Raw genomic sequence first — 26,452 nt, 5'->3', positions numbered from 1 at the left:
TAACTTTGAATCTCAATTACCAGGGCAGATGTTTTATAGCTGCCTTAAGGTACCTACTTTCTGGGTGTGATCTGAATAACTGTAAATCTGAGCCACAAATGCATCAGAAGAATACTAGACCCCCTGGTTTGGGAAAAAGCTCTACATCTGAAGGAACGGTTTGTGTTTTTTCATTATGTCTGCAGTCCTCGAAGACCTCCATGCAACTATTATTATGCAGTATGGAGTAGCCAATGGAACAGGCACATTCATTTCTTAGTGAACACATTTTTAATGCAGACATCTACTTAAACAACTAGATATGCATAAAGGTAAATCAAATAGGTTTAGTGACAGAAGGCACAAAATATGCTCTAGAAGATGAAGTTCAAAGTCTAGTGGCACCAAATATTTTATCTTGCTTACATTGTGCCTTAAATGCCTTGAGTTTAAAATTTGATTCCATAATATTTATTGACACCATGACAACTGGCTGTGAAAAGAACACAATCCTTGTATTCAGCTTTTATAACTCTGCTTTGTGGATTGCTAGGACTGTCAGAATTTTTTAATTTGTGTAGGAGAATAGATTGAAAAAATAAGTAATCCTGCTGCAGAACCTGTAGATATCACCTTTTTTTTTTCATGCCTAATAGAATAAAATGTCCTGATTAGTTTGCAGCATATTGCAGGGAACATGTTTAGTTCAAATATCTATTACAAACTCCAGGATGCCACAATGGTGATGACTCTTTATGTGTAGCTGCTACTGTAAAACAAAACAAAACCCTAAGGAAATGCATGTAACTACTATTAAAGAAAAAAAGAAAATGATACTAAGTGAGTAATTATGTTTGCCCTTTCATTATGAATCTTCTGTCTGCTAAATATTCAGTTACTACATCAAAGTACTACATTTATCTCCTTGCATGTATTAAAGTATTGGCCAATCCATCATGGTCACTTCAAGTTAGATGATGCTATAAGCAAATTATCTAGGCAAAGGTTTATGATGGTGATAAGTTTAGGACTCCTCAACATGAATGTACTCAAACAAGTCCATGGTAGGCATACTCATTCTGTGAAGTTAACTGCAATTACTTATATGATCTAAAAAAGGAGGTTTCATATCATAGAAGTAAGCCAGATAAACAAGTATTTCACAATAAAAGGGCAAGTTTGAGAGGGGTTTAACCCATATTTGCATTGTAAGACACAGAGAAGTAGCTTATGCAGCTCCTTACAGTAACAATACTTTTATTCAGTACCATTCTTTTAAGTTGTAGAACTGAAGGAGAAGCAAGACATAATACACCCTTGCAGAGTGTTTGTATTCTTTTTTGGTTGTCAAAAAAGTCATTCAGGCTAGAGGCATATGGTTGTTCCTTGTGTGAGAAGTTTTTAAACATATAATATGAACAGAAGGCACCATGCAAGATTGTATTCCAAGGAGCTGGCCTTGCAAATAAGAAAAGCATCTGGACTGTAACAGAGGACTGGTTGTTCCTCAGGATGGGTTTAAGGGTCAGTTGGTAGTGTCCTTGGTTTTATTCACCATTTCCTACATTTATACTACATCTTATAAATCTGGACCATGCAAAAGTAAAGAAACAGATTCACCATATGTTCTTACAGTGCTTACAGTGACCCTATGTACTCATATTGGCTGCTAAATTCTGTTCCTGGCAATCATATCAGATAAGTCAAGAACAAGTGGCGGACAGGTAATGCTCACTAAACATGAGAGCTGATTGGGACTTTTCTGATGAAATACTGTATGCTGAAAGTATGCATTCTGGGCAGGAATGTGCAAACTTCAAAGAAGCCTTCATCAATGTAGACATCTTAGCAGCTAGATGCAGCACATCCCTCCCCTTAATAACTAAGTAGTGAAAGTGTCAGAGAAATACAGGAAATATGGGTTCAAAATCTTTCTTCTGCATCATATACAAAAGCTTTCAGTTGCATGCTACTGTAGTGTGAATTTATCATTCCTGCTGGAACTGTTTCATATTGTGTAATCTATTAAATATTTATAGGAACAAAGAGTGCAAGAATAACTGTGTGATAGAGGTCATGACATTCATGGGGGAGAAGAAAACTTCAGAATCAGTTCTCTAACTTAGAACAAGACAGATGTGGACCAGGGTACCCACATGGTAAGCAAGTCCCTAAATCTGAGTTACAGGATATACTGCTTCGGGGGCTGTCTCATTGTGAATTACTATTAAACTTTATGCTTTTTTTCCAGTGCAGAAAAGAAGAACCTTAGAAACTTCTTTATTTCTGCATGGAGTGGGAAAACTTTTCTCATTTGAATTTTATTCAATTTCTGCTAGATTGTACTACTGCAGATTTAAAAAAGAGAGAGAGAGAGAGAGCTGCAGAGGGCTTGTGAATTTTTGACCTATCTAATCTTACCTCTATTAACATTTTTATTCAGCTATTTTGAGTGATAACAAGCAATTGTGAAAATATGTAAGTAAACCCAAGAATAAAATTTCAACTAATATGCAGCATGCAAAACTATGTATAATTATAATGTGGAGGAAGAGTCTGAAAAAGAACATTGACAGCCTATATAATTACAGTGTTTGAAAGGACACTGCTTTCAGTTACCAAATCTGTTTGAATATAATAATACTTTTCAGTACTCAGAACTAGAAGACTCTAGATGAGTCAGAAGAGCAAGTACAAAAGCTTACATTAAATGTCCCAAAGGAAAAATAAATAGAGAATTTAAAAAGAGAAGATATAGTACTAGAAATAATAGACTCACTAAAGCACCACAAGTAAGGATGGAGAAACTTCAAAGGATTCTGTATTTGGGTTCATTTGTTAACTATCAATCCCCCTCTCTGGTATGTAACATTCTGCTGGAAATCTTGTGTGAACAGATATATCAAAAATATTTCAGAACTTCCAGTTCTTATCCAGCATAGCCCAAAGCTTCAGAGATGCATGAAAAGAGAGAAAAAGATGTTGGAAAATGGGCTACGTAAAACATTTTTGAAATATCAAGAAAGCTTTGATTCAGTTTTGACTTGAAATAGGGAGCAAATTCTTTTTCCTGTTTCCATTATGAAGGAGGAAGCTGGAATTCAAGGTGAAAAGTTCTATGTTTGTCTAGCTTGCAGTATAGAGTAAGATGTCTACATTAACTCAAATAGTGTGGGTATTAGCAGTAGCATACAGCTTAATTTTACCTATCAAAATGCTTCACAATACCACAGGTAGAATGATTCCAGTACCTGAATGAACTTATTGAAACCTTCAGGTATCTCTACATCACATCTCAGGCTTCAGAACAGAGTACTTTGGGAACGTGACAGTTTTGACAATACTCTGTAATTTAGGATTGGGTGTACATATTAGTAGTCCCTTTCCTAGCTCAATCTGTGTACACCAGCTAAAAAGGTGTTGTCAAATGGAGTAAAAGGTCCCATCACAGACAGAGGAGAATTTTTTCGTTGCAGTAACCAAGGGATACTGTACTCTGAGTACAGGTCTGGGCTTAAAAGATCTATAAGGGAAGGACTTGAGAGTACAGGACATATTAACGTACAATATTCACTTCTGGTCTATAGGGCCGACATACTGCTGTGTTCTGCAGAATGAGGGTAATTATACTACAGACTTTCTAAACCTGATTGGCACTGTATTGAAGTGCCAGAATTTCTAGGTGACAATTTTTTTTTCTAAAGAGCTAATAGTTAATTAGTATTACTAGTGTTATTATTTGTACTACACACTTAGAAGTCCTAGCCAAGACTGAGGTCCTTCTGTGCAGACTTTGTAAAAATGTAATAGAAGGCAAGATCTCTTTGAAATAAGCTATATTCTCAGTCAAACAAAGGGTGGGAAAAGGTGCAAAGAGCTGGACTGATTTGCTTGTTGTCAATAGCAGATTTTTGGAAGAAAGTGTCCTGGAGATCCTGCACAATACCGTAGTTTTTGGATGATACAATGCCAGCTGGAGAAGGCATAATTTTATATACGTATATAAACACACACTACACACTGTCATTCAAAACAGGATTTTCTCAGTGGGATTATGAAAAAGTCTGTCATGTCAGGCTAAGTCTGGAACCTGCTGTTTGTTCAAGCTGTTTTTGCAATCAGAATCTCTAATCAACTGTTATGTACCTGGGCACTCTCTTCAGTCATACCTTTACGTTCTTTTTCTTCCGAGGTAGATACAGCCTTATAGATCTTTTAGGAACATGGAGGGTAATAACCTGAGGATTTACTTCTTCTGAAGGAGGATATATATTTAGGGGATAATGAGTGACTGTCATTGTTGGCATGTGTCTGATAAATGTGGTAACGCTACCTCAGAATTTGGGAATATCCTAAATCAGGGGAGTACAAGCAAGAAATATATTGCTGCTATGTTATACCCATGCATAGAGGACTGATGCACTTGCACACTGCAGAAGAAGTATTTTGGAAATGTTAGTTCTGTAAGCGTATGTGCAGTGTGAGAGTATCTGATTCCTTAAGTTATCTGGTTTAGGATTATTTAGTGTAAAAGAAATAACAAGAAACAAGGAAAGTAATAAATTAAACACACAGATACACAAACATGAATGAATAGATGATAGCAGAGACAAGAACAAAGACCAGAACTTTTCATCCACTGACTGTGGGCCATTAAAGAAACTGCTCAGGCATAGCCTTGAAGAGGGCAAATCTGGGCTTTGTAACTGGTAAGAAAGGGGAAACAAGAGTTACATGAGTATTATGGGATACTTGAGGGGGTCCTGTGGGACTGTGTGAAATTTGTTATGGGATGGTTAGAGGAATGTCCGGTGGATTTGGCAGCTTTCTCAATGTCCTTAACAAGTTCTACAGAGCCACTATCTTCTGTCAAGTCTTACAAAACTTTATACAGTACCATCATCACAGGGGGTTATGTTGATCCTAAAAGCAAAAAATTCAAGAGATTCCACCTTATCCCCCCAAATCCTGTTTATGCCATATCTCCAAAACTCTTGCATCCTTACTCAATAGACACTAAGATGTAGTGACTAACTATGTGAACTACTAAAAAAGTCGTAAGAGAACTGTTAATGACATTTTAATTTCAACTTGCTCTTTTAGCTCAAAGAATTCAGTCACAGAAGTACCAACATTCCTAAAAGATGCTATTCTTAGGAGATTTTAAAGATTGTTTTTCCATTTCTTAGTATTCTTTCAAAACCCCAATCCTGTTTGCTTACTCTCCTTTCTTGTTAGCTTACTCTCCTTTCCTGTTTGCTTACCCTCCTTGCAAAATACTTTATTTTTAGTGCAACCAATTATTCTTACAGAATAATTTAATATATTTTTTCAATATAATCAGCTATTATGTTAGAAGTTGGATAAGCGAGTTTTGAGTTTAGGCTGGTAAATCATCTTTAGCCTTGCTTGCTTTTTTCCTTCTTCTAAGATCTTAATTATGCAATCTGAAAATCAATCCTTTCATCTATTTCTTTTCCCTCTTTAGGAGGAGCCGACATCTTTGTTCATATTTGTTTCAATTTTGGTAGCATATTAAGATCTTAAAGAATAAATTGGAATTTTGCCTATCTTTTGGTGATAGCCAGTCATATATTCTTCAATTTACAAATACATTAAAAGTAAAAAAAAAACCCAAATCAGAAAAATCTCAACCTGTTACTCATAATAGAAGAGCACAGAAATGTTAGGATTTTCTTTATGAATTATGAATAGAGTTAATCTAAATTTCTGAATGCATAACTTACTAAGAGGAAGGGTTTTTCCACTAGCGGTCTACCACTTCTATGAATATTTGTTAATTTTTGTGGTAAGTAAAACATCTCTTCTGTTTGGATTGGGAGAAACCAAAACAGACTGAAAGATAGATAGATGAAGAAACCCATCTCCCCTTAATCAGTCAAAGTATATCAGCTGTAAAGTAAAAAGAAAGGAAAAATACATGTTAAATAGACATATCAGTTTAAAACATATCTGGTGTAAAAGCTAGTCAAAAGCTGACAAAAAGCAGGTACATATCTCCATTTTCAGTAACCTAACCATTCATTCTATACAACAAGATGTAATCTGCAAACATGACATAGCAGTATCAGAATTGAGTGAGAATTAAATATGGTATTTCATATGCTTTCCACCTAGATTTTGAAGAATGATTTCACACCTCATTTTGTGACTTGCTAGCCTCTGTAATCCCTCTGAGTCTATGTACAGCATAGCCTGCAGTGGAGTGAAGAGAAACCTGAGCCAGCATAGGTGCCAGAAGCAGCAGAGTCCCAACAGCATTGAGTTCAGCATGAGTTTATTCATCCTACTAATGTAATCTCAATAAGGTAAGCTCTCTATTATGTATGCTAATTGGAGGATGTCAAATTTAGAAAACAAGAGAAACTTGCTCAGAATCAGACTCATACATGGCCCATTTGGCTTCAAGAAAGATGCCATGTTGGGAAAATGTATGGAGCCAGTTTGAGTTTGAGATTGTGTTCCCGTTTTACAGCATCTAAACCAATAAGCCCTCCAGACATGTTGAAGTGCGCACTGCAAAAACAGCTGAGACAGCTTGGGATCATTGGCAAGTGCTCAGAACAGCATGGAAGCAGCTATAAAACTTCTGTGCAAAAACCAGATGCCATTGTGCTCCTGTTGCACTACACTTGGTCCAGTAATCTGTATAGTATCTCAGCTGGCTTGCCTAGGTCAGCTGGGATCTTTTCGCAACTCTGGCATGATTTATATAAAACATAGATAGCTATTCCCAGATGATGCAACAGTTATTAAATCTGAGATCTATCTGACCATCTGTAGATGTTAGTAATACATATATCTGAGCTAGTCAACTAAACTCTCTACGTGCTCAATGGAGAAAAAAAAAACAAACAAAAAAACCCCACAGCTTTTGGATATAATCTATTCCTTTATAATCCTGATCAGAACTGCTCCTCGATATGCCCAATTCTCAATGGCTATCCCAGACATGGATATTTACGGCTGATGTCTAGAACCAGCTGACATCACCTTTCGCAACTACCATGGATCCTGTGTTCTACCACTTTAAAATGTAGTATCAAGCATTTCTTTTTGAAGGAACAAAAATGTTCACCTCCTACTGAGGAAACATGTACTTACAAATTCCTGTAGGACAGATAAGTCTTTCATATTTGGAGTTAATGCAAGCTGGTGAGAGTTACTCTTATCTAATCCTGTGAGGCATCTGTTTTCAACATTGATTTAGGACTAAGCAGCGAGACCACTTTCTTTGGCACTGATATACAATGCAACAATGACTTCAGAACGGTGATCCTGCCTATAATTAAATTCATAAGATTGACACAAATCACATCTTTTGTGAATCTTTTAGTCACTTGTGACTCTGAAGTCTAAAATGTCAGATCATTCTCCTGTTCAGAAAATTAAGTATTCAGAGGGAAATACACAAATTGTCAATTAATCAAGTGTTTAAAAGGTATCTTTATCAAAAGGACAATTTATCATTCATAAACCTCAGCTGAAGAGATCTTGTGATATGTTTGTTAATAAGGGCACATACTGTATTCATTGTGAGAATCTCAAAGCAGTCAAGCATGAATTTCAAGAAAAACAGAACAATGCTTCATACATATAGTTCCTGAAACATTTTTGACACATCTCAGTTTTTTTGAAAATAAAATTAACAAAACCTGTTTTTTGAGCGAAGGAACAAAAGGAGAGAGGGGGAAAGAAGAGGGCCAATTTCAACTCATCTCCTATTTGAAAGGAAAAATATCAGGCTGTTGAAATGTCCTGTTCTGACAGCTATAAACTTCCAAATTATTAAGAGAAGATTCTTGTAAGAGTGGAAGTATGTTTCTTGCCCATATCTAAGTCTACCACTGTCAAAAATACCGCATTATTTTAGCAAAAAGTCTGAGAACAATTGCTCATTTAAACACACAATTTACATATCAAACATTTGGGAATCTTTAGAGACCTACAAAACATGCGAGTAACTAGCTATCTCATATTAATTCCATAGCAATGGAAATTGTTTTATGAATGTTTAAAGAAAACAGCTCTAAATCTGTACACTACTAAATTACATGTTAAGTAATACTGAACTGTATGAATGATTACAGTGATTGGGTATATTTCTACTGATTTTGTAAAATTTACTGATCTGCTGTAGTGTAATATTAGTATATTTTTTGAAATAAACACCAGGTCAAAGTCAGGAAACTGGATAAGGGTTAGATATAATGAAAAAACTGTACATTCTCATCATCATATGTGTTTTCAGGCAGGAGTTATTTACTGAAAGAGTATGGTTGAACATTAACTTTCTGTGACTAGTGAGAATTATGCAGATTGTACTTGAGTAAGTGAGGGAACTTCTGTAAAATAATAAAAAATAAAAATATTTTGGAGCTAATTATACTCTAGCAGATTTTATATATGTGTAGCTCTATTTAAATCATAGTATTAGACCTTACTTACACCAATACAGGAGAAAACAGCTGTGTAAGTTGTGCACTCTTGGCAAAATTTTTGTCAGTGCTTGAGAGGAAAATCATAAAAGCCTTTTACTCTTGAGCTTCTAAGAGATGATTGCAAACAAGAGATTTAAATGCTGTGTGTAAAAGGAGACCATGTTTATTAAAACCAGTGTGACTGGCTGTCCATAATTCTGTGCATGGTTGCCTAGAAAACAGCCCCCAAAGGGCTTGAATCAAGTCTAAAGAAAGCAAACCACCAGAATTACATCTGAAGACTAAGTTCACAGTCTGTCCTTAACTCACCTTATTGACACTGTTGAATAGTCTTTTGTATCTGAAACAGTAGTTGGGGGAAGAAGGCCAATTCTAGAAGATAGGTAAAAACTCTACATTCATTTTATAGCTCTTTGTTATGAAAGTCTGTAAAAAATCTCACTTATATAATTCTTTCCATCCAAGGACAAAAGAGCTTTTAAACTGATAAAAAGTTTAGCCTCAAAATATATCTATGAGTGAAGTATTTACTATTGTTTTCTAAATGGATTGAAAACAAAAAACTTTCACTGACTAAAATCTGGCATCTAATTGTTGACCAAATTTATCCCCTACAAATAAAGATTAATTTAAACTGACATGGAGGGCTTCACACCACTTGAACCTTCTTTTATTGAATTTTTATTGCCTCTGTTCCAATGTGGGTGCTGAGATTTGCATATCGAAGCATGGTAAAGTCTGGCCTTCAGATGGTTTCTTAGTGTTAAACCTAAGCCAGTCAGTCACTATCAGCTAGTGAGCGAGTGACTGACAAAAGAAAAAAACCCTCAGTTGTCCTGACTTCAGTAGCATACTTACAAAGAATAATTCAGGAGTTTGAATCACTTGTGGAATCACCTTCTTTCTTCCAGACCTTATTTTTTACCTACAGTGTCTGATTTCTGTAGTCAAGATTAGGTCCTTCAGTGCCTTCTGAGCATTTAATCTTCAATTAACACAACTTTATCTCACTTAATGGCAATTTTTTTTCTTGTGGGATGTGTATTCTTAGCATGAGTCCCATTAACTTAGGTCCAGATTAGCCTACTAACTTTAGGCCCTCATCTAAAATCTGAATAATACTCTTAAGGTGTTTATCTCCTACTAGTGAGGAAGCTTCCAGAGATGATTTCTTTAGCTCAGGAATGTCAGTTAACTCAGTTAGATGTGAATGAGTTATATCTGAGCTTTAATGTTCAAAGGCACGAACTTCAAAGGGGTAAACCACACAAGACCAACAGTAGACTTAGGTTCCAGCTCCAAGCATCAACTTCCTAGGAATTAACAAAATGTTCCTACTCAAGAGTGTTTTCTCTCTACCATTAAGGTTTTAGATTCTGGCACGCAGGACTAAAGTACTTCTAGCTGTTGAACTAAACTACTATGTGAATTAACTGCTATGCTTGATAGCTTAAAAAAATCAATATTTGATTTCCCCAGTCTTACCAAAAAAATCCTCAAAGTCATCAGTGGCCAATGTTAATAATATCATGTAAGAAGCAAATTCTATCAGCTCTTTTTATTATCATTTGGGTAAGGAAGCCTTATGGTTTAGAAGCAGGAACAGTTTATCAGTATCCTTAAGAGAGTCTTTAGACAAAGATTTATTTGTGAAATTAACCTCTCAATCAAAGTATTTGTGAACTTGGCATTTATCTGTGAATAGTTTTACACTGCAGTCTCCCCACAGAGGAGTATGATACCTTCCTATCCCAATGTAGCCCCTCAGTGGAGCTGAGTGAGAATACCTGAAGGCATGGCACTGTGGCAGGCACGTTCACTGTAGGCAGCCATGGGTCTATACGCTTCCCTCAGTCCCTTTGAAGCAGGAGCTGCAGCTCATATGATTCTTATGCAGGCTTCAGGCCTCTTTCCGTGAAAAGGCTGCCCACTGTCTAGACTTGTATTGTTAATGATGAAACCCATTATCTGTGATGTTTCTGAAGCAGCTACACCAGCACTTTGCCTATTGCTGTTGGCCATTGTTTAAGAGTTGGCATATTAAAGTGGTGCATTTAAAAGACAGCATGGATTGGATCTAGTGTTTCTATTCAAAAAGGCAACACTGATCTGATCCTTGGATTTCCAAATGACATCGGCTTTCTTAGATGTGGAGAAATTTTCCCATTTTAGTCCTAATGCAAAATTTCAGCCTGGAGCAAGTTCTTATACAGAGACTTGCCTATGAAAAAAAACAGAATCAATGATGGGCTGATAATTATAGCAATGTTAGAATGTACTGTTGTGACATGCCTTTGTAGTGAAGTTAAGTGAAGTATCCTCTACAGTAAATTGCATTTTTCATAAATACCAAACATTTGGGAATAATTACTGCAAAGCATTCAGATGCCCGAAGGCTTACTTCTTTGTGAATGGAAGCAACAGTGAAAAATAGGCATGTAACAGCCACACATTGCTTACAAGTCTCTATTATTCCCAAATGGGTTCTTTCTAGCTTGTTCTTAAAAAGAGCTTGAAAAGGCTTTTGCCCTTTATAAATTCAAAAGATCATTAAATCCTGTCTTGTTTTTTGTTGTTTTTCGAGCAACATACTTGTCTCAGCTCTACACTTAGCAATAAAGTTTAAGATTTCTGAGCTGAGACACTTGCCAAAATAGCCAGATTTCTTGACTGAGAGGATTTTCTAATGTGATTTTCACCTTCTTTTTGTTTTCCCGCTGACAGAAGGGACAAGTAAAGATTAGCAAGTACTGAAGTGTTGACTTTGCATAGTGTTATTAAATATACCTGAATGTGTCTTTTTTCATGATTTATCTTTCAAAAATATAATTGAAAAATCTTTGCAGGAACTGACAGCTTATATACAAGCCTTCCTGACACAAATGTTCCTCCTTTCAGATGTGTATAATTTTAAGCCTGTGCTATTTTACTTTCCTGCTTTCTAAAGACTTTTTTGAGGTCTGTGTTTATCTCTTCATTTCATCAGGTATTCTTTCTGTCTAATGATGCTGTCATATATTTCATCTCCTTTTTAATCATTTTTTACCTGCTTCTCTTGACTTGATAGTTACTGCCAAACTACATCTTTCTCTATCTCATTCCATGAAAGATGATTCTTTCAGTGTGGTCCATAGACAAGCGATTTTGGTTTTGTGTGTCTACCACCTGTGTTAACTGGTGGGGTGGCTGCTGGCTTGGATATCACTGCTTGTAGGACTGATGGATTATTCCTATTAAAATAGTTCACTTTTCCTATGAAATGTCTGTTGCTGGGCATACTGACTTCCAAAACTCTTGACCCCTCAGCAGATGTCAAATTCTCCCTGTGGGAAGAATGGATGCTAATTTCATACCTGGGCATGGTATATATCAGTTGTAGCCTTTCTTTAGTTCCAGCTTTGCAATTGTCTTACATTGGTTCTCTCTTTTTAATGATTGGTTTGTTTTAGAATAATTCTCTAAAATTCAGGCTTTGGAAAGCACAAAATCTCATAACAGCATGAGTTAAATCATTTAGGTTTTGTGACTGATGTGGGATTTAGACTCAGATTCAGATATCTATGTACCAGATGTCCATATGTGAGGAAGGCATCTAAGCTCTCATTATACTTAGTCAAGATCTAGGAGCTTAATTCATTTGCCTCTAATTCATTTGAGATGCTGTGTTACATTCCACCTGGCTTCCAGCCACTTCTACAGAAGGCTGCAAGTTTCATGTAGATCTATGCAGGTGTCTCTGATACTTAAAGGTGCCTCAAATGTCACTGCATGTTTGTCCAGCTGAAAAAGAAACAAACAAAATAAAACAAAACCACCAGTTAATATGGTGAAGTGTGAAGTGATTCAGTTGACCAGTCATGAAGAGCTTGATTGAATTGCCTAAATATGTGTATCTAATACAACTTAAGATTCTCTAGAACATCTGAGATATCTACATGAGTCTGGTAGGTATGATCCAGGACTTAAAGGAGATATATGGATTTCTGAGTTATAAGTTATAGGCCATCACTTCTAAAATAGCACTACACACCAAATTCCATATATACAAAATAAAATATTTCTTGGAACACTGTTACTTAAGCTACTGATTCCAGAAACTCACAAGAGATAGAAGAGGCAACATTCAACCAATAAAATAGTTAATTTATTTGTTAGTGTTGGTAATTTTGAACTGTATGATTAAAAAATTACATGAAGGTTCAGGGTACTTTAGAAAACTAGGTAAAGACAGAAAACTAAATCACATGGAAGTCTTGAGCAACTAAAAGTCCAATGAGACAGTATCTAACAATGGACATGCAATGTGTAATCCAGAACCATGCCTTGGGCATCCAAGCTCCCTAAAGATTAAACGGAAAGCATGAAATAACACAGTTGGATCCAGAACAAATCAGCATGCTCAGCAAGTAAAATATGAAATAAGTCTTAAGACACTAGCCAATATGAAAAGGCTGAATATAGGTGGGGATCCAAAATCTCATTCTGGAGATACCTCCAAGCTTTAATAAACCATTTCCGTTCAAAGAAGGTATAAAATCTGGATCCATTAGTAGTTGCATCCTTTCTTTCAGAAATCTGGAAAAGTCTCACTCTCTCAAAACATAGCTGAAAGATGAGCTTTACTTTAATGAAGTTGTCTAGTGATTACAACATACTCTTTTTGCTTCTGCTTTACACAGAAATATGGGTTCAGTTTCCTCCTCTGCTTGAAAAAAGTTTCGTTTCCTTGGTTTCTAGTTGTATGTGCAATCTTGGGCTATAGTACATTCTGAGGGATATGAATCTGTGTGTATGTTGTGGAGAAAGCAGTTAAGGAATGAGACAGAGAAAAGGAGGATCCCTAGATATTTCAATTATGGCCAGACAGCCATTTAAAGGAAAAAAACGGTTAAAAAATATTGTGAATTCAATGAACTTTAGATTCCTTAGTATTCTGAATACTCAAAAAGTTTCTTATGCTTAAGATATTCCATTTTAATAAATGTAAAGTTATTATTTTTTGCACTATATTATATACTGAAGTATGTTAATTGGTGTATTATCAAAGACTTAAAACAGCACAATACAAACCAAACAAAAATACCAATATATTTACCACAGACAGATAGAGACTGCAACATTAAGCACTTAATGTAACTGGACAGCAATACTGCTAACATTCTGAGTATATTAGCTTTCTTTCCCATTGGCAGGTTGGTATTAGTTCACTGATTTACGTTATTTTCTGTTTTCCGAAGTACCACCAGAGTGCTTTTTACAGCCAACTAGACTTAACCAGAGAAAAAATAGTGCCACAGAATGTAATTGTCTATCTATAAGGACCACAGCCAATGCAAAGTATAATTTTTACAAGTGATTATCCATGATGTTACAGAATAAGAAAATTCAAGATAAAATGTTGTGATACTAATCTAAAATCAATGGAATATACTTTTCCCATCTAAGTGCTGAGTTTGTTATTAAGCAACAAAAAAGTAATCAATACAGAAGTACTATTCTAAGGGGAGATTACAGAAAGCAATCATTTTCTTTTCATATTAAGTTGATGCCAATTCCAAGATTCCATCAAAGCCACTGTCAGTCCTTGCTGTCATCACATACATAATAAACTATCTCCCTTCAGGATAAAAAATATTCTACACGTTACTGGCTCTTCAAACTGTGTGCAATCAGAGTCAGCTCTTAGATTTGTCACATTATGGTATGATGCAAAAATTAATCTGAAATCAATTCAATACTCCCACTGACTTCAAATAACTTTGGATCAACACTTATCACCTTAGTCATGTATCTCATTATCTTACAATGAAAAAGAAATCTGTTACCTACGGTGTATGAAACCACAGTGTTGATATAAAAGGAGGAGGGTGTGGTGGCACAGCTGCTTCCCACCACATGACAGAGGCCATCAGACAGTAAAACTGAGGGTGAGGATGGGAAAGGGAAGGGCGTCAAGAGCAGTTTTCACTGGCTGTGATTTAGAAAGAAAAGATTAATAAGGACAGATTTTACTTTTGTACAAACTGTTGTATCACATTTGTGTCTCAAGTGTGGAATTGATCCACAACAGTTTATAATATCCAAGTATTTATCTGGTAACATCTAATTCTGGTCTTCATTTGCACCAATAACTTTATTGCTGTGAAAATAGACCTGATTTGCAAGCATCTAAGCAAGATCAGAATCAGAGCCATAATCTTTACAACTGTGCTATCAAAGAGAAGTAAAACAAACACAGTTCCTCCAACAAATTATTTTTATGGTTCCCATCTCTGTAGAATCTGAGCATCTCATATATATTAATAAATTTATCCTCACAAAGTTCATTTGAGAAAAGGGAACATTTTTAGGTTCGTTGAATGTTTGCCTCTGTGGAAGAGAATCAAGTATATTAAATGCTGAGCATCAATAATTTTATTCCCAATATTACTAAAAATTCATAGTCCAGAGAAACAAGGAATGAAAGGCTAAATTTAATAATGGTCTCTCCATATCAGTTTGGTGCTGTGTGAGCCAGTGCCACACATGCTTTTAGAGAAGTGATTCTTACCGTTTTTGGAGTTACTTTCAGGATAATTATCTTATCGTCGTCATCCACATGCCCCATCTCTCTGCCTCTTTGGCAAGTCTTCTACCATCACTCCCTCATGAATTAGCAGGACACCGTCCATTGTCAGGGAATCAGTGGAATAAATGTAACCATTTAACTGTATCCAAGAGCCAGTTTAGCTAATCCTATTTTTCCCAGTTCCCTGGATGGAAAAAAATGCTATGGAGTACATTAGCTCTTCGGCTGCCCTACACCTTTCTGAGATCTGACATAACAGAATAGATGCCACCAGTTATGTTCAGTCTGGTGAAGGAATGGAGAGAGCTGGTGTACAGTGCAACTGGCTCAGACTGGGACAGCCAGTTTTGGGAGACAGGCTGCCTCATGGTGCAGAAATAACAAGAATCCACAGGCAATGAGCAAATGATGAGACATTCAGAGCAGTAAGGAGATGAAGGATGGTAGTTAGATGGCAGTTGCCAGGATAAAATGGATATCCTTTCTGCGGATTCAGTTTCTTCCTATTTCCTTACCTGTCACATTCAGGGAGGATGGAGACAGTCCTGACTGTACCTTGTGCTGACTCTTCTTCCTCACCATTTGGAGCTATTCTGCTTCCTTGCACTGTTTCCAGGTTAGTAAAGACCAAAATGGTTTATTCTGCATGTTGTGGGCAAAGCAGTCTCAACTCGGGCAATTTCACTTAATTTAATTTATTGACCGTTAACCTAAAATTTTTATTACGATTCGGGTATCAAGAAAAAGCAAGACAAACAGTTAAACAAATACTTAGGGAAACACTTCCTCCCCAGGCTCAATTTCAATCCAACATCTCTCCTCCCCCTTCCTAGCTTCAACTTCCTTTGTTTTTGCTGCAGGTTCAACACAGCCCGTCCCAGTTCCTTTGGTGAAGAGCGGGTGGCGCAGGAGGTTGTGGTGAGAGCATAATGTTTTTTTCTTCTGCCACTCCTTGCTTCTTACTCTTTTCCTCCACTGCTTCTGGCTTCTTATTCGTTTCCTCTGTTCTGGTGTGGGTGTCCACAGGCTGCAGTCCCTGTGGGGGCATCCCTGCTTTGGCATGGGTTACCCACGGGCTGCAGTCCCTTTGGGGATGTCCCTGCCCTGGCGAGGGTTTTTCCACGGGCCACAGTCCCCGCCAGGGTGCCGCAGGCCCCTCCGGCACATGGCAGTTTTGGGGCACGGTGGCTGTTCCCAGCCGTTACGCAGCCAGCTGGAACCGGCCGTGACCGGCACTGGGTGGCTCGGGGCTGCCTCCCGCACGTGGCGCCCTGCAGCGCTCTTCTGCCAAAACCCTGCAGTTCTGCCCAATACAACTCCATATGAAAAGCAAATCTTGGCTCAGATGAAAGTGTATAAATAACTTAGGTGCCTCTATTGGACAACAGGTGGCATTTGAATAACAGTAGGGCAGCTTAGCTTTGGTACTGTAGCTTAGATATCTGAGAGGCTGTGTATACAGTTTTTCACCAGTGTATAATGAATATTTCTAAAGGCACTGCACACTGACTAAAAGCAGGTATCTCCGTGGAAGATGGTTGTTTCTTCCACAGTACGTTCTTGGCCCAAGGCATATACTTTGAGCTTGGATCAGTCATCTGTATAAAGGTATCTTTTACCATCTGAGATGCCCTTAGCTGTCCAAGACATCATCACAAGGCTAGCAGAGATGGCACAGGATGAAGAGAGACTTGTGTGCTTCTGCTATCAGCTGAAATACAGTGGAGGCATCCTAGTGCATCTCAGCTGGCACTATTACCGTAGGACTGGACAGTTGGGCTGGTCTCCTTATTTCTCCATTTACATACACATTGGGAAGCATTATAGTCATCTTGGTCCTCAGCTAGTGAGACAAACTGTAGTCCACTCAGTAGGATGTCTGCACTTCACTACCAAGAAACAGTGCAGCCAAAGTCAGAATGGTCAGACTTACCTTCCATAGCTCCAGGCATTTCTTCACGCTCTTATTTCTACATCCGGTCTGTCACTACTGCCTTTTACAAAATGACCTTGAAGGTATATGGGGAAGTGAACAAAATGCACTGTGTTCCCTCCCAGAGCTTCCATGAACTTTCCCAAGACCTTGGAGACAGGCTGATGCTAGTGACAATCTGTCTATGTGCTGGGATGGTCAAGCAGTTAGACAGTTTGCAGCAATATCCCTTTAGATTGGCATATAGATGCACATACAGATGGCAAAATGTATTCTTTGCATGTAGATGATGGCTATGAGCATATAGGTGACCAAGTGCATTCCAGCCATCCAGAAAGAGTAACTGAATTGTGTGACATGTAAGAGGTATAGGTTGTTGTGATTGTGTGTAGTGTGCATACCTGAGAGACACAAGGTTGAGCTCCTAAGCCTGGACCCTTGGGTCCAGCTACCTAGCAGGTGCAGGTTTCACATGTGTTTTGTGTCAGGAAGGCAGCCAAGACACTTAAAAAGGAATACCAGAAAGGTAGAGAAGACAAATCATAAATGAGAACTCAAATATCTAAAGTGGGACTAGGCTTCTACTTTTAGTCTGATAAATCACACTGTGATGCTTCAGTACATTTTAAGGATACATTTTTTAAGAAGCATTAGTAAAGCCAAAATATTCTTTCACATAAATGCAGAAAATCTTAAAATTTTGGATAGTTCAAAGTAGTCTTTTCAATGAAAAATAGTTCTGAAGTTTTGTGGCCATTGAGTAAGCATGGTTTCTTTTTAACTGCCTTTGGAAAAGTGGTTCTTACTTTTCTGAGGTTACTAAGTGGCCTGAGACTAGTCAGACACTTAATGAATTCTTCAGTTAATTCAAATATTGTTCAGATGGATGCTTATATTAGTAATCAATAAATATATTTTGAATCCGTCTTCATATCTAAAACCATGCAGTTTACACCAAGACCCCACAAATAGTTCCATTATTAACAAAAAGAGTATCCAGCCATAAGCTGTCAATGAAGATAAAGTTCATTCAGAGACAGACTTAGGTCTTATTTATGTTTCATCATCTTCTAGAGTCCATTTGCACTGACTATTTAGGAAGCCAAGGGCAACTTAGGAATCTCAATAATGTCCTTAAAGTTAAGGATATGAATTAATTCTTAAGCTTTTTGCTCCTACTAGGTCAACACATAATTCCACTCTAAAATTCCAGAAAAATGATTTACGCATATTCTGTGGTACAAGAGAATCCTACGGGTTGATTGTTTTCCTAACAAACCCATCTGAAGTTTATAGTAACTACTTACAATTCATGATGAAAAATGGTATCAACACATTCAGAAGTTTCATATACTTTTAGAAATTTAAAGACCTATCCACATATACTAGACACTTCAAAAAATAATAGATTTTACATTTTGGTATAATTTTCAAACTGAGCATAAATTAAAATCACTGAGCAAAAGAGGTTTTCAAGATCTGTTATCTAGCCTGTGGAGTAAGAGATGGAGGTGTTTAGTAAAGATTTATAGATGAAAGAGGTATTCTGTTTGAAGGATTTCATGCTTGTCACTTATTCTGAGAAAGCAAAAGTTTCTTTGACATTTCTTTAATTAGCTTAGACATCTCATTTAATAAAACAAGCAACCAAGTCTATCAACACCTAGTTATTAATGTCTATTGTGTGTACGAAAGTTAATCAAAAAGTATCTCTTAAAGATGAGCAGATGTGAGAATTGAAGAGTAATATATTAAAATTATAACTTACAATTAATAGAATGTGCATATAAAAATATAAGGTTCTAAGACTGGGGCCCATCTTTTGAAGCAATCTCATGAAGTGAGGGCTGCTCTCAGGTTTGCATTACAAGATAGAATATGATCCAAAATTGTCATTTAACTCAAGAATTTTGGACTTTGAGACATAAAGTCTAAAGAGAAGATGTCTTCTGTCAGTTTCGTAAGAAAAACTTCATTTTTTAATGTAACTTAACCCAGTGAAATACTAATATTTGGGGTCCTGAACAATTCTCTGATTGCTTCCCCACTAAACATAGCTGTCAGTCAGACATGACTAGAAGAGGTTTATCCAGGGCATTCCCAACCATTATATGTATGTCATTGCCCATAACAAAATAGTTGGAATGAGAACTGAGTTAAGTCAGACTGTATTTACTGGGCTTCCAATTATCTTTTTATAAAATCTATCATTGTACTTCTACCTTCAAGAGCCATTTTTGGCCACATGGTCAGCAATTCACAAGTTTGAGAAGACATCATGGTAGTGAGCTTCCTGCCATGAACTTCTGCAAACTTTCAAGCAATCTATTTAGTGCTTTTTAAAAATGGTTTATAAGCTGTGTATTTTATATCTCCTACTGAACAATAAAGGTTGGTAAAGGCTGTGACTAGGGTTTATTTATAAACTCTGCTTCTTTTGAAAGATACCATGATTTGTGCCTTGCCAATGTAGCATGCTACACTAATTAATTTGTGCTTACTTGCATGTACAAGCAATTTTCTTTTTTCTCTGTCTATAAATTCAACATTCATTGCTCTATTAAAACTTTTCTCAGTATCTATCACTTACGTTATTGAGCTTCTAATTGGTATAGACATTGATTTTTTAACAAAATTTTTGTTACATTTAGACAAAGGACAGAGCAGTACTTGCTTGTTTGTACATATAGAAAGTATGCAGAAAAATAAGCAGGAGTTAGTAATGGACAAAATTTTAAAAGGTTCAAGAGCTTAGTTTAAATTCACATGCACACAAGGAACTTCAATGAGCTATCTGAGCTCTCTAAATCCCTGAGGTCTGCAAAAATTGGGTCTGGAAAGCTTATGAGAACAGGCTATTCTCCTGGTACCAGCTGGTTTGAAAATAGTGCAAATAGCTTTTCTTATCATATTTTAGCACTTCTGCTTCTCTTGGGCACATTAAAAATATAGAGGAAAGCAAAATGAATAATAGTAACAACAAACACCTAACTGAACATTACAGAGCTTGTAAAGAGATTTAGTTTGGTTCCATTTGAGTCTAAAACTTGTTGGTTTTCTTATTTTTTTTTATATATCCAGCTACATCCACATACACCCCCACTAGGTATACCTATAATTATTTCAGACATACGGGAATATCCAGCAATTCTTGTTAATCTGATGCCAGTGGGAGGTTTGCCACTGACTTCAATGCAGACAGATTTAATCATCACTTACTAATATCATTTCATGTATATCATTTCAGGTTTGTGACATATCAAGAATGATCTAATTCTGTGAAGTAATCAAGATTCCAATGTAGGGACATTACTGGCTGTGAAAGGTATAGTCCACTATATATTCTCCGCTAAACCACATAAGTGTGTCCTGTTCCTTTTAAGCTGCTCCACTGACTTCCCTAAATACAGAAAGTAACTGGTATGGGACTCATTTCATTTAATATTAGGTATCTTATCTATGGTAATTGCTTAGTCAATGATAAGGTACAGGTACTTCCAAGGATAGTTCCTTTCTTTGTCAGATATCTAAGATAGCAAGGACAAAATCACTATCTGGAGGTGCTTATATTTCCCCCTTAGAGTTAAGACAACTGCTTAGAATAGAGAGTAAACTTTTAAATACTTATACTTTGCTTGAGACAACTCCCAGCTTTACTTTTTCCATGACTCAATGTCCTTTTCTTTTAGGTACAGACAGTACCATTTACTTCAGAAGTTCCTGAACTAGACTGGAGATTGTTAAGCTCTTTAGAGTTCTAGTTTTGCTATGTTAGTTGACATTAAGTAATTATCACCATTAGTACTGTTGATTCATTCTAGCTTTTAAATTATACAAGTTTTCTAAATATTTAAAAATATGAATGTTTGATACATTAACACAGAAAAGTCAAAGACTTTATTACTAGAGAATGTACCCCAATGATAACAGCTAATCAGAGATCTGTTTTTGCATTTCTGTCTTCTCTGACTTCAGCAAGATCTCCCTAATGCCATCTTCTTGGAGATCCTTGCCAAATATCACTTTATCTCCCATAATGGAAATACTCTAGATTTCATGCCGCTGTTTCCTTCCTCCTTTGTCATCTGAATATGTTCCAATTTTGGCTGCATACAAAACTATTTCAATCCCAATTAATTCCAAGTGCAAATAAGGTCAGTCGTTTTTAAGTCAGTTGACTTTCTTCCCCTTGTTCTATTTGTGATACTGGCCCTAAATATAGCCCAGACCACAGAGATACCTTTTTTTCTGAAAAAAACAAAACATACTCTCCTTCTCCAGTCTAACTAGTTTTTCCTTAAGCTATGACAACGGGGACAGTTCAGTTTCTATATAATAATATATAGGAGACCAGTTTGTTATATATTCTTCTAACAGAAAATTAGCTGAATGTTTGTTGAAGCTGAGCATAGTGGAAGGCTGCGAATAAGTAGCTGTTGGGTACTTCCATGTCAAGGTCTGACTTGTGTTAAATGCATTGAATCTTGCAATATAGTAATTTTTCCAAGGAGCTAATCTAACTTAGTTATTTGCATTAATTGTGTGTCATTCAGTGAGGAAAAATAGTTAAATTTGCTGTGTCAAATTCAAGCTGTTTAATACTGAAAAAAACCCCTCTGCTTTCATTTTTTTCACAAATAGAGTAAGTAACTTGACTTTATTTTGTTTAAATACTGTAAAACATGTAAGCTTGGCTGTATCTCCGTTTTCTACTGCAGAAACATTTACTTTATTTGGTGATATTCCTGTGAAGGCTTATAAGCAAAAAATTGAGATCCTAGTCACAATGAGGAGAATTACGGAAAAGGAGAAAATACATACCAGGAAAAAAAAAAAAGTGCTTTTAACTCCCATTAAATGATTTAAAATACTCCCAGTTAAAATTGATCGACTGCCTCATTCCTCTCTGAATTTTCAAAGACATTTTAAAAGAAAGCTATCTTTTTCTATATAAAATAAATTACAGCTATCCCAAGCCTTGAAGATTACTCTTACAAACAGGCAGAAGGAAGAGATTAAATGAAACATATAATTTATATTTCATTCAGAATTTCCTGAGCACTTTTTTTTCTACAGAGATCACAGAATATGGTAATAATTGCCTATTTACTTCTTTTCTATATGTTTCATCAGATTTAAGAAGCATAGCGCTGATCAGATGTATTTTTAACCTTCTTTGCTATGTAATAAGGGGATTCGTAATGGTTTCATGCTTGGCTGATGAACAGTAATGGTGCTTTTGACTTTCTTGGTTAGTTCACAGGTCTTCTGCCTTCAGAGTCCATCATACTTGAAGTAGCATCTGATTTATATTATCAAACTTGTCATTATAATGTATGAGAGTTTTCAGATTGATTTGGGATGAAATAAATTTTCTCAAGTTAACTGTTCATTTGTCTTCGTACTTAAGTGATAAAAATGTGTATTATTGATGCAGTAGGATATAAGAGTATGTATTATTAACATTGAACTACTGCAGCAAGGATGCAGGTACACCCTCAGAAATACAGGAATTTGCTTGCTGGAAGTAGCATGTCTCAGAGGCTTCTGCTAATCTCCACCTGTGACACTGAACATATAACCTCCTGTTTCTTTGATTGCTGTTAAGGGACTAAGCACACCTGAAATACAACGGTGTGGTGAATCTAAAACCTGCAAACAAGGTTGTTCAATAGTATTGCCAACACATTCAAACTACTGTGATTGCTGTTAGAGATTCAGAAGTGTTTTAATATCGTGGCAATAAAGAAGGAATCTTGGGTCCATTATAGCTGATATACATTTTCCATTAATTTCAGAAACCCATGGTTTCATTCTAAATATTTAACATAAAAAAAAAAAACCAAAACACATTCAGCAAATGCCCAGCTTGACAAAATGACATGGTTTCATTCTAAATATTTAACATAAAAAAAACCCAAAACACATTCAGCAAATGCCCAGCTTGACAAAATGAAGGAACACCCTCCTTCATATTACAGGTTTTGAGCTTATAATTTCTACAGAATTCCCCCCAAAACAGTGAAAGCTTTATAGTATGAGTAGAATTTAATGCTGTAATACTGACAGTGAAGTAAGAGTTCTGCTTTATACAGTCTTCCTTCTGTTCATCCAGGATCTATCCAAAAGCCCATGGAAATCCTTCCATAAACTGTGAAGAGTTTTGGATCAGGATCTTTTAAGCACTGAATAGAGATTATTGAGTGCATAATTTCAAGTTTTCCGTCTAAATTGATTAAATCATGTGACTTGTCACTGATATTTCAAAACCTCTTAGCCATCAAAATTATATTTCTTGGCTCATAAGCAACACTAATTGAACCTGCACATTTTTTTTAATAGTCTTGGAGTTTTGGAAGGAGTGAAGAACAACAATAACCTGTAGTATACTTTTATAAATTCAAATTTTTACACTGCAAATTTCATAATTCCTTATAAACTAGCATAAACTAAAATATATCCTAAAAATTTTACCACATAACATGAATTAAATATTTATTTTCCTGAAACTGACTTAAGTCAAGAACAAAAACATTGTGTAGGTCATGTTCTTAAATCATTTGAAAGTAATGACTACATGATTATTTGTTAATCACTTAAAAGCTATGATTGGCACTTTATTTTAACTTCTTTTCATACACTAGTTAAACAAAAAAAAATCCCTTTGTTATTCAGTAAGCTACTGTAAAAGTCTTTCCTTATGTAGTTCATTCTTTAAAAGAAAAAAAAAAGATTGACCATTTATTTATATCATGAAGTAGACAGATTTGTAGATAAGTACGTTTGGTAGTTGATGTTGAAAAATATTCTTTTTTTCCTCCTTTCCTGTTCTTTGTCTTAATATTCTTTATACGTGGATCTTTTAATTTATGCAGTCCAACAGAGTTCTGTATTTTATGAAATCTAAGCCAGTTTTCAGATTTGTGCCAGCTTATTCAGATGGCATGGTAAAATTGCATTAGAAATCAATTGATTGATATTGGTCTCTTTTTACCAGTGCTACCAAACCTGTTGTCAGTGGGCCACTGGACTGGTGAGCCATGAGATGTCAGAAAGGAACTCAGTATTTTGTCAGCTCCTAAATGCAATTAGTGCCTGTTGGATCTAAGAGACGCAATGAACATTCTAAATGAAAATGGTTACCACTACGATACTTAAACTCTGCTAATTCAAAACATTTTCTTTATTTAAATTCTAACACATCTTTGTATAGTCATCCCTCACAACTGTTTTTTTCCACTCTCAAGCAATAACAATCTACAAGAGTAGATCTCGATAAGAGTCTGAACATTACTTCTTGAAAAAAAAATAGGTAGCTTTTCAATTAAAACTAATGCTTTATACTCTTCTCTTTCAATATTCAAGCCCTTCTTTCTGTAAAAGGGGAAGCCAGCATACTGAGTTTAATAATAATCCTTACGCAAGCCATGTCATACCTGAAGGAACAAGCTGTATTTGTTTATGTCAGATAATTCTAAACTAAAAATGCAAGAAGAAGATAGTTCTGGCAAAAAGAAATCATACAAATGAAAAAATGATAAAATCATAGATGTGGCTTAGACTGGCATATTTGGGAAGGGTCTCAAGTAGGATGTTAGAAAGAACTGAGGATTATGACTCTGCCAGCCTGCTAAGGAAAGGTGTTCTGTGAATAAATATTACAGCTGATGGGAGAAAAGAGACAGCTAGGGTCACTGGCAGCATGCAAAGGGTAACAGATAAGTGGAGAGGGGAAGAACTACTCCAGTCCTTCATAGTAAAGTTGTAACTCATACATTGACCAGGTCAGTAATAGATTGACAATGAAAAATTGCAAATGCAATAAAAAATGAAGCAATCTTTTTTAAAAGAAAAGATTATTAGATCAGAATTGAAACATATTGCTTATAGGCAGTAGATCAGCAGCATAGTTAGATACCTGTCTAGCATGATTGATTATATTCATTAAGCCAAGAAAAAAGCCCTACTACTCCCCATTCAAGTTCAAATCAAGAAAGAGCAAGCAGTAGGGCCAGGCACTTTCCTTGATAGTCTTATTTACAGTATTAAGGAGAGACTTTCTTCAACAAATTAGTATAAATGCATCATGGTTCAGGATCCATTTTGATTGAAAGAGGTATATGGTAAGAATTGCCAGCATGTTGGTGAAAAAGCCATGTTGAAAACTCGGCATACATCACTAAAATATTTGTGGTAGCAGTCTGAATCTGAATGAGTTGCTGGCGGTTTCATTCTCCCTGTGCAGTTACTGGTGTCATAAAACTCAGTTAAAAAGAAACAAGCAATGTGAAAATTTTAGGAGCTTTTCATCAGCCGTGCTTGGCCATTCAGAGAATCTCTTCTTCAAGTGTCAATCAAAGAGGGATATATTGAATGTTGATTAAATTCTATCATTAATCTTCCAAGTAAATGCGTTTTTTTCCCTAAAAAATACTGATTTGTCAAAATTAAACCTTGACAAGAATAAAAGTTAATGTTTAATCTTAGACAAAAACAGACCCACAGTTCCTTCCCCTTATTTGTTGCTATATTTTCATGATTAAATATATGCGGGGATGGGGCCAATTTCTGGAAAGCATCTTCCTCTAACCCTGTAGCAGTAGGAAAAGAAGCAATAAAAACATTCAAAACAAAGGAAATTGTGATTAAACAGGTTTTTTTGTTTTTTTTTTTTGTTTTTGTTTTTTTTTTTTTGGTGTGAGGGTGCTCAAATACTGGAATGAGTTCCCTAGAAAGGTTGTGCATGTATGAGTATATCCCATATGGGCCCATGGACCTGTGTATGTCCTGTTTGCCTAAATGATCCCTAACCCAATCCTCCTTCACCAAGGGCAAGTCTTCCTTACTGCAGACTTCCTATCATCCTATCATCATTTTTGAACTATTGAACTATGAGAAATATTAGGTTTAAAATACTACATTTTAAATGAAATCTAAATTTTAGCATGTCTCTCCAAAACTAGGAATCAAATTGCAAATTGTCAGACAATTTCCCTTGTCCTCTATAAGAAGTTACAACTATGGATATGCAATACTGTGAAATGAGCTAGTTAAATATTAAATACAATAGTATGGAAAGCAAAATAATATACTTAGGGCTTTTTGAAGTTTAGCTATCAAATGTTTAAATTAACACACCTAGAAACACATAAGGCTTGACATTTTGGATGACAAAGCACCTCTAAATAAGGTGTATTGGATTATTTATTCATCACCATGTTATATCTTTTTATTAATTAAACATATAAGCAGGTATATTCAATATATTTCCTGTTAATATCTTCTAAGAAAACCAGAGTTCAAGTTTTTGTAAGAGGCTCAGAACCTGAAGGGCATATACTAAATGGAACATATCAAGTTATTGCTATGTTTTACTGTATTTCTGTCACAAAACTGGCATGATTTAGTTTCTGAAGAAGAACTGTGATTTGCCTACACAGCAGTAAGACTTTAAATTAATCAGTCAGGAACCTCTGAATCATGATGCAAGCACTACGACCAAAAAAAAAA

General features: G+C 35.9%; 1 long non-coding RNA gene across 2 annotated transcripts in view; it reads left to right on the top strand.

Moving 5' to 3' along the window:
• Positions 1-26,452, top strand: part of LOC112987958 (uncharacterized) — a 40,981-nt gene that overhangs the window by 5,582 nt on the left and 8,947 nt on the right. The window contains exons 2-7 of one of the 2 annotated variants that reach the window (XR_010392140.1): positions 2,019-2,138; positions 6,118-6,308; positions 15,538-15,625; positions 15,870-15,927; positions 20,190-20,267; positions 20,632-22,327. This is a non-coding gene — a long non-coding RNA (uncharacterized LOC112987958). Of the gene's footprint in view, positions 1-2,018; positions 2,139-6,117; positions 6,309-15,537; positions 15,626-15,869; positions 15,928-20,189; positions 20,268-20,631; positions 22,328-26,452 lie in introns of those variants that run through there. The other variant, XR_003260426.2, reaches the window with a different exon arrangement.

This window comes from Dromaius novaehollandiae, chromosome 1 (assembly GCF_036370855.1).
Source record: "Dromaius novaehollandiae isolate bDroNov1 chromosome 1, bDroNov1.hap1, whole genome shotgun sequence".
NCBI lineage: Eukaryota > Metazoa > Chordata > Aves > Casuariiformes > Dromaiidae > Dromaius > Dromaius novaehollandiae.
The sequence above is the reverse complement of the archived record's forward strand: the minus strand, read 5'-3'. Positions and strand labels throughout refer to the sequence as shown.